This window comes from Suncus etruscus, chromosome 3 (assembly GCF_024139225.1).
Source record: "Suncus etruscus isolate mSunEtr1 chromosome 3, mSunEtr1.pri.cur, whole genome shotgun sequence".
Classification (NCBI taxonomy): Eukaryota; Metazoa; Chordata; class Mammalia; order Eulipotyphla; family Soricidae; genus Suncus; species Suncus etruscus.
The window spans coordinates 44,086,257-44,095,344 of NC_064850.1; positions in this window are offsets into that span (position 1 = coordinate 44,086,257).

A 9,088-nucleotide genomic window follows, 5' to 3' on the forward strand; every position below is an offset into this window, starting at 1 on the left:
ACTCTCTGACATGCTCTCAGAATAGAATATTCGAGGACAAACCCACACACACATGGTCAGATCATTTTTGACAAAGGCGCGAGAGCATGACATTGAGTAAAGATAGTTTCTTCAACAAATTGTACTAGGGAAATTGGATAGTCATGTGTAAAAAGTTAAAACTGGATACGTATTTCATGACTTACCCAAAAGTCACTTCAAAGTTGATCAAAGACTTTGAAATCATACCAGAATCTGTAAAGTGCATTGAGGAAAATATAGAAAGAAGTCTGGCTTTATCTGGACCTCAGCAGTGTCTTCGATGCTAAATACCACTGCCAAAGGCAACAGGATCAAAGCTAAACAAATGAGACTACCCAAAGTGAAGAATGGAAGGTATCCCTTCCCCAACACCCAAAGCTTTCTGTTGAAATGTTAATCAATCACACCTAGATTACAGGGCTGCCCCCCCCCATGAGTGGGGATCTAGAGGATAAAGTAAAGGGTCTGGATGGGGGCATGAGAGGAGAGAAAGAGGTAGAGGTAGAGAACCAGAGGAAAAGCAGCAGAGAGGAAGCTTCTTGGAATAAGCTTAGGGTAGAAGCTGGCTGACTCCAAGGAAACTTTAACTGACTGCTCATGAATTATTTCTCCACCACTATTACCTGTCTCTTCAGACCCATCCACCAAAGGAACTAAAGATGCCGGTTTGGGCCGGGCCAAGAAAGACTTCACCCAGACACATGGACATTAGACATTATATTTTATATTAAATCACCAGAATTTCTTCCTGAAGCCATACCTGCTGCATCCATCACTCAGAATTACAATTTTCCAAATGACCCTGCCTCATCACCACTTTATGATTCCCTTTGGGGACACCACTGACCAAACTTCAGGTATACTTGGATTTGGACTGATATCACCTGGGCTTTATGGAATAAATGCAAGCACACACACACACACACACACACACACACACACACACACGTATCTTTCTTCTTCCAAGAAGCCTGGCAGCTGTAACCACACCCACAAAATCAGTTGCCATGTTCACAGCAGGCCACCTCCACAGTCTCGCTGTTTTCTCAAACAAGATATAAACCATGCTGTGAAAGTTCATGGCACATCAGCCACACAGCAGAAAGCTGGCCATCTTGGGAGGAGAAGGCAGGCCAAGCCTTTACCCTGCCAAAGCCATGCCTACTGCATCCATCACCCAGAATTACCATTTTCCCAATGGCTCGACCTCATCACCCCTCTACAATTCCCTCTGGGAATATCAATATAATCAAACTTCAAGTACACCAGGATTTGGGCTGATATCACCAGGGCTTTATGGAGTAAGTGTGGGTGCCCTCCCCTATATCTTCCTTCTTCCAGAAAGCCTGGCAACTAAGAACATGCCCCTATTAGTTAACAGTGCTCTGAATCTCTTGACAACAACATTTGTTGATGCTGTCATCCCTATAGACATACCAATTTAACATAAGGGACAGCTAACAAGAGCTTACTAAACTTTCTGCCATTATATTAATGACTTCATTGGAGATAAACTAATTTCACAACTGTGCTTGCTACTGTATTTTTTCTTTTTTCTTTCTTTTTTGTAAACTTTCTTCTCTTCATGTTTATTTTTTATTTCTATTCTTTTTAAATAACTTTGCTTTCACTTATCTGGAAACAAATATACTATGGTCAACTATGTCAATTATGTGATGAATTTTCTTTAAGTAAATAAAATAAACACAAAACAAAAAAGAGTTTCTGCATGGCAAAAGAAACATGGACTAAAACTAAAAGGCAGCTAACTGAATTGGGAGAAATATTTGCACTCAACCATCATCTAAAGGGGTGATATCCAGGATATATAAATTTCTCACAAAGATAAACAAAATCCAAAACAAAAATCTAAAAACGATCAACAAAAATCCAAAACAACCCATCAAAAATGAAGAGTAGATGTGAACAAACACTTTTCTGAGCAAGACCACGGCCAACAGGCACAAGAGAAAAATGTTCCATGTCACTTACTATTACGGAAATCCAAATCAAGACAACAATGAGATATCGTCTTACACCAATGAGGATGGCACATATCAAAAACACTGGAACCAATCTGTGTTGGCAGCTGTGTGATCAACTCTCATCCACTATTGGTTTAAATGTTTTCTGGTCCAATCTCTGTGGAAAACAGTATGGAGAATTCTCAGTAAACTTAGAATTGAGCTGCCATATGATGCAGAAATTCTACTTTTGGGTATCTACCCCTAGGATAGAAAAACATTTATTCAAAAGGATGGATGCACGCCATTATCCACTGCAGAACTTAGTACAGTGGGTAATATATGAAAGCAAACTACAATTGATGAGTGGCTCGTGAAGATAGGGCAAACATATAAACAAAGGGATACTATACAGCTATGAGGAAAGATAAAATTATGAAATTCACTGCAACTTAGACGGAACTAGAAGATATCATGTTAAATGAAGCAAGCCCAAACAAGAAGGATAAACATAGCAGAATGTCACTTGTTTATTTAGAATAACTGGATTAGAAAATGCAATGGTGGGCCCGGAAAGATAGCACAGCGACGTTTGCCTTGCAAGCAGCCAATCCAGAACCAAAAGTGGTTGGTTCGAATCCTGGTGTCCCATATGGTCCCCCGTGCCTGCCAGGAGCTATTTCTGAGCAGACAGCCAGGAGTAACCCCTGAGCACCGCTGGGTGTGGCCCAAAAACCAAAAAAAAAAATGCAATGGCTTATAGGGGGATGCTTAGATCATCTTCGGCTCTAGAGTATAAGAAGGAGGAGAAAAACAAGGGGAAGAAGAGACAGATGGGAAGCAACAAGGGGAAGGAAGCAGGAGGATTCAGATATATCATGGTGGAAAGAAGTGATATTGCTAAATAGACAAGCCACAGAGTCAACAACACTGACAACACAAGATCAGATTTCAACAACCAAACCTGAAGAGGTGCCTGCCAAGATGAGGGTGAGGGACCCAGCACTGTAGCTGATGAGAAGTCGACACTGATAATGGGATGGACCCTGGGATACTCTATCTCTGAAACTCAACTCTGCATAACTAGCACTTTAAAATCCTAGAACTTTAAAAAATAATTTTCGGGGCCCGGAGAGATAGCACAGCGGCGTTTGCCTTGCAAGCAGCCGATCCAGGACCAAAGGTGGTTGGTTTGAATCCCGGTGTCCCATATAGTCCCCCTTGCCTGCCAGGAGCTATTTCTGAGCAGACAGCCAGGAGTAACCCCTGAGCAACGCTGGGTGTGGCCCAAAAACCAAAAATAAATAAATAAATAAATAATAAATTTTCTTTAAAAATTCAAGCCTTGGGGGCTGCTGAGGTGGCGCTAGAGGTAAGGTGTCTGCCTTGCAAGCGCTAGCCAAGGAAGGACCGCGGTTCGATTCCCAGGGTCCCATATGGTCTCCCCAAGCCAGGGGCAATTTCTGAGCACTTAGCCGGGAGTAACCCCTAAGCATCAAACAGGTGTGGCTCAAAAAAACAAAAAAAAAAATTCAAGCCTTGGGGCTGGAGAGATAGCACAGTTGTAGGAAGTTTGCCTTGCAGGCAGCCAATCCAGGGCAGATGATGGTTCAAATCCTGGAATCCCATATGATCCCCTGTGCCTGCCAGGAGCAATTTCTGAGCACATAGTCCTGAAAGTCACCGGTGTGACCCAAAAATACCAAAAGAGGAAGGAAGGAAGGAAGGAAGGAAGGAAGGAAGGAAGGAAGGAAGGAAGGAAGGAGGGAGGGAGGAGGGAGGGAGGGAGGGAGGGAGGGAGGGAGGGAGGGAGGGAGGGAGGGAGGGAGAGAGGAGGAGAGAGAGAGAGAAAGAAAGAAAGAGAAAGAGAAAGAAAGAAAGAAAGAAAGAAAGAAAGAAGAAAGAAAGAAAGAAAGAAGAGAAGAGAGAGAGAGAGAGAGAGAGAGAGAGAGAGAGAGAGAAAGAAGAAAGAAAGAAAGAAAGAAAGAAAGAAGAAAGAAAGAAAGAAGAAAGAAAGAAAGAAAGAAAGAAAGAAAGAAAGAAAGAAAGAAAAGAAAGAAAGAGAGACAAAGAAAGAGAGAAAGAAAGAAAGAAAGAAAGAAAGAAAGAAAGAAAAGAAAGAGAAAGAAAAGAAAGAGAAGAAAGAAAGAAAGAAAGAAAGAAAGAAAGAAAGAAAGAAAGAAAGAAAGAAAGAAAGAAAAGAAGAAGAAAGAAAGAAAAAGAAGAAAGAAAGAAAGAAAAAGAAAGAAAGAAAGAAAGAAAGAAAGAGAAAGAAAGAAAAAGAAAAAGAAAGAAAAGAAAGAAAGAAGAAAGGAAGAAAGAGAAGAGAGAGAGAAAGAGAAAAAAGAAAACAAATCAATAAATAAAATAGAAGGGGAAAACACATCAAGTCACCAAGTTTGATGTAGAGAGCAGAAGGATCACAGTAGTGACTGTTTTGCATATGGATGACCCCTGTTCAATCTCTGGCACCACATGGTCCCCTGATCTTTCGAGTTGTAGCCCTGGAGGCCGCTGAGCACTGTGGAGGGCTGAAAGATGGGCCCAGAAAAAGCTGACCACATCTTCCTTGGGTCTCAGTTGACCCAAGAATCAGTAGACCAAGAATCAATGGAGGGGTTCTCAGTGGGAACCCCAAAACAGAAAATCCGAACATAAGAGAGGAAAAATTTACATCTGGTCATGTGAGATAGGATGAAATACATCTGTTTTAAATGAGCTTTAATGTAAAAAAAAAAAAAATGTGCTTCTCTCATCCCAAACTTAACCTTTTTCTTTTACCTATAAAAATAAAATATTTTCTTGGACTTTAATCTGTTTTCAATAATAATGTTTTTGTACAAAATTTGTTCCTTGCTTTTTGAGCAAGAGGTCTAGAAAGCAAATACTGTGTTTTATTAAAATGATTTTCTGTATCATCTTTCTCATCAGGTCTTTGATCCAGTGAGTAAACCTTTTCTTCTGGTTATTTTTTTTAACTTAAGCTGTTTTGCTGTGTTTGTCTAGAAGCCTTTTCATGATTACTTTGATTAAATGGATAACTAGGTATTGTTCTACTGTGAATCTATGATCTACACACACACACACACACACACACACACACAATTTTGACAATTCTCAAATATCACATTCTGAACGATGTCTTTTTTTATTTGTTTTGTTTTGGAGGGGCCACACCCGCAGCACTCAGGGGTTACTCCTGGCTCTGCTTTCAGGAAGTACTCCTGCTAGGCTCAGGGGACCATGTGGGATGCAGGGAATCGAACCCAGGTTGTCCACGTGCCTCCCTGCTATGCTATGGTTCTGGACCTTGAATATATCTTTTTTACCTGGACCAATCTTGAGAAAAACAAGAGGACTCTGTTCTAGCTGCAGGGATTTGTCATCTGTCCTTCCCACTAAGTGTGGCTCAGCTGATCTGGTTCTGTAGTTTATTAAAGTGCATGGGAAAGGGGCGGAAGGTAGGGCATTTGCCTTGCATGCAGAAGGACGGTGGTTCAAATCCCAGCATCCCATATGGTCTCCTGAGCCTGCCAGGAGCGATTTCTGAGCGTAGAGTCAGGAGTAACCCCTGAGCACTGCCAGGTTAACCAAAAGAAAAAAAAAGGGGGGGGGTGCATGGGAAGCACCATAGGGAGACGTTGTACTCGGTCCCCTTGGTTTGATGTTCTGGTCCTACATTACTTACATTATTGCTTATAATCCTAGTGATTGTCTTACAATGTCATCTGTCAAGAAATATCTACATCTCCTTATCAATATGTTCATCAGATGGTCAACCAAGAACCTTTGAAGTCTTGCCATTGACAGAGTATTTCATTTTGCTCAGATGCATTTTATTCATGTTCCATCTCCAGAGAGTTTGTGAGAAAAAAATATTGACTTCAAGTAAGACTTAAAGCCAAGGCTGGAAAGATAGCACAGCGGTAGGGTGTTGGCCTTGCATGCAGCCAATGGTGGTTTGAATCCCGGCATCCCATATGGTCCCCTGTGCCTGCCAGGGACAATTTCTGAGCACAGAGCCAGGAGTAACCCCAGAGTGCCACTGGGTGCAACCAAAAAAAAAAAAAAAAAAAGACAAGACATTTGAAGAAGTATCTATCCTTCTGTGCACAATGATGAAACCTTTGCTTTCTCCTTCTACCTAGTCTTACCAGAATTCAGCAGCTCGACAATCTCCTCTTCATATGTGCTCTAGTTGCTGCAGAGGTTCAGAAAGAATCTGTCCCTATGTCAGGGCTCACAGTTAAAACAGGGGTTCTATTAGTCAGGCTGTGACTGTCATCTTTGCAAAGGAAATTCACCAAACTATAGGTGTCAGGAGGAGAAGATGATGGGAAGCTGAATGAATTTATATTCTAATCCCTGGATCAGCTATCAAGCAGTTTTGGGCCACACCTGGCTGTGTTCAGGAGTCACCTCTAACTCTGCGGTCAGAAATCACTGCTGGCAGGCTCCAGGGAACATATAAGACACCGGAGATGGAACCTGAATTGGCTGCATGCAAAGCAAATGCCCTACCTACTGTGCTATTGCTCCAGCACTTTTAAATACAACCAAATAGCTAAATATGCCAGGATACAAAATAAAACATGTAAATATTCTTAAAGGCAGAATATTTTAAAAGGTAGAAAAGAAAGACAGAGGATCCAAAACCCAGGAAAAAAAAAAAGACCATCATAAAGCAGAGCATGACCCAAAGCATTGGCAGAATTGATGTCATATCAGCTGTCAGAATAGACACAGAAGTGAAATCCAGTCCTGGGTTCTGCAAGGCTGTCATTGGAGACCAAGACAGAAAGGTGGGACATAAACGAATAGGGGAGGACATGACTAGAGATGGCCAGAGTGACAGTGATAGCGGCCAAGCAGATTCAGGCCAAGCAGAACAGTAGTGGCCCACTGTTCACTGGTGATGATTAAGGCCAGTTAGTTCAGCAGGACTTTAATCTCCTAAGTGTGAATCCACAGAATATGGTGACTTCAAAATGTGAGGTGAAATGACAGAATTTCTTTTGTCTGTTTTGGGGCAACACCCTGGCAATCCTCTGTGCTTACTTCTGACTCTGAAATTAGAAATAATTCTTAGGGGCCTGGAGAGATAGCACAGCAGCCTTTGCCTTGCAAGCAGCCAATCCAGGACCAAAGGTGGTTGGTTCGAATCCCTGTGTCCCATATGGTCCCCTGTGCCTGCCAGGAGCTATTTCTGAGCAGACAGCCAGGAGTAACCCCTGAGCACCGCCAGGTGTGGCCCAAAAACCAAAAAAAAAAAAAAAAAATTATTCTTGGCGGTGCTTGAGGGGTCCATATGAGATGCCAGGGATTGAACCCAGGTCAGCCTGTGCAATACAAGTGCCCTCATCACTGTGCTATGCCTCCAGCATCCAGTGATAGAATTTCAAGGAAGTGAGGAAGATGCTCTTCAATCATGAGCAGCGCTTCTGAATGAGTCTTCCAATAATCAGCTTCTACTGCGTCAGTGTTACTGTATTTTTAAGAGGTAATGATATCACCTATTAAAATGTTCTCCTGTAACTGTCAACAGCCTGGGAATGGATTGGATTATAAAAAGGGAAAGACTGATGATTGATGAGAAGGGGATCCAGAAGGATACCCAGGGAAAGTCAGCAGGCTGTGGGGCCCAGGGAGCTAGGTCAGCTTGGGTGGCCTCCTCTGTCTGTCTTGTCTGTCTGTCTGTCTCTCTTTTTTTTTTTTTTTTTTTGGTTTTTGGGCCACACCTGGCGGTGCTCAGGGGTTACTCCTGGCTGTCTGCTCAGAAATAGCTCCTGGCAGGCACTGGGGACCATATGGGACACCGGGATTCGAACCAACCACCTTTGGTCCTGGATCAGCTGCTTGCAAGGCAAACGCCGCTGCGCTATCTCTCCGGGCCCCTCTCTCTCTCTTTCTTTCTTTTTTTTTTGGGGGGGGGCCACACCCGGCAGTGCTCAGGGGTTACTCCTGGCTGTCTGCTCAGAAATAGCTCCTGGCAGGCACGGGGACCATATGGGACACCGGGATTCGAACAAACCACCTTTGGTCCTGGATCAGCTGCTTGCAAGGCAAACGCCACTGCGCTATCTCTCCGGGCCCCTCTCTCTCTTTTTCTCTTTTTCTCTTTCTCTCTTTCTATCTTTCTCTCTCTCTTTCTCTCTCTCTCTCTCTCTCTCTCTCACACACACACACACACACACACACACACACACACGGGAATATTAAAAGACTACATTCTTTCTCCTCTTCTATTACTATCAACAGAGTCATAAACTCAGAATTACTCTGGGACTCTGAGCAACAGGACAGCAGGGAGAATGCTGGCCTTTCATGAAGCCAGCTCGGGTTCAATCCCAGTAACCCATCCAGTCCCCTGAGTACCACCAAGAGTGATCCTTGAGCACAGAGCCAGGAGTCAGTACAGAGCACCACCGAGTGTGACCCCAAAGCAAAAACTAAACTCAGTTCTGAGGGGAGGAAAGATGCAAGTTTGAGTCCCAACACCATAGGATACCTGAGCACCACAGAGTGTGTGGTTTAGAGGTCCCTGAGCACTACCAGCCTGGCCCCAGGGCCCCCTGCATAGTGGGGCCTGATGCTGTGCTGTGTCCTTAGATCCAGCACTAAACCATCAGCCTAGCAGGCTCTGGGGGTCCCTGAGCAATGCTGGAAAAGCAGAAAAGAAAAGAAATAGTTCAGACAGCTCAGATAATTCAGATCTAAATAAGACAGATCGGAAATTACTGTTCCAACTTTGACCCATTTACCACTGATGGACTATTGCGTCCAACCACTCTAGACCTCACGTTCTGCTCAGGGACACTCATCAACACAGTCTACATGCTGAGCCACAAAACAAGGCTCAGTGAATTTAAAAGGACTGAAATCAGAGTACAGTTGACAACAATGGAATAAAATGTAAAAAAAAAAAATTTCAGCAGCTAAGAAATCCTAAATATCCTGAAATTAAAGGCTTTTCTAACTACTCAGTGGGTCCAGGAAATCACAAATCAGTGGGTTCAGGAACAACATAATGAAAGCACAATGTGGCAAAATGGACAGAGTGCAGATTAAAGGATGTTGGAGGCAAATGTATCGCAACAAGTGCT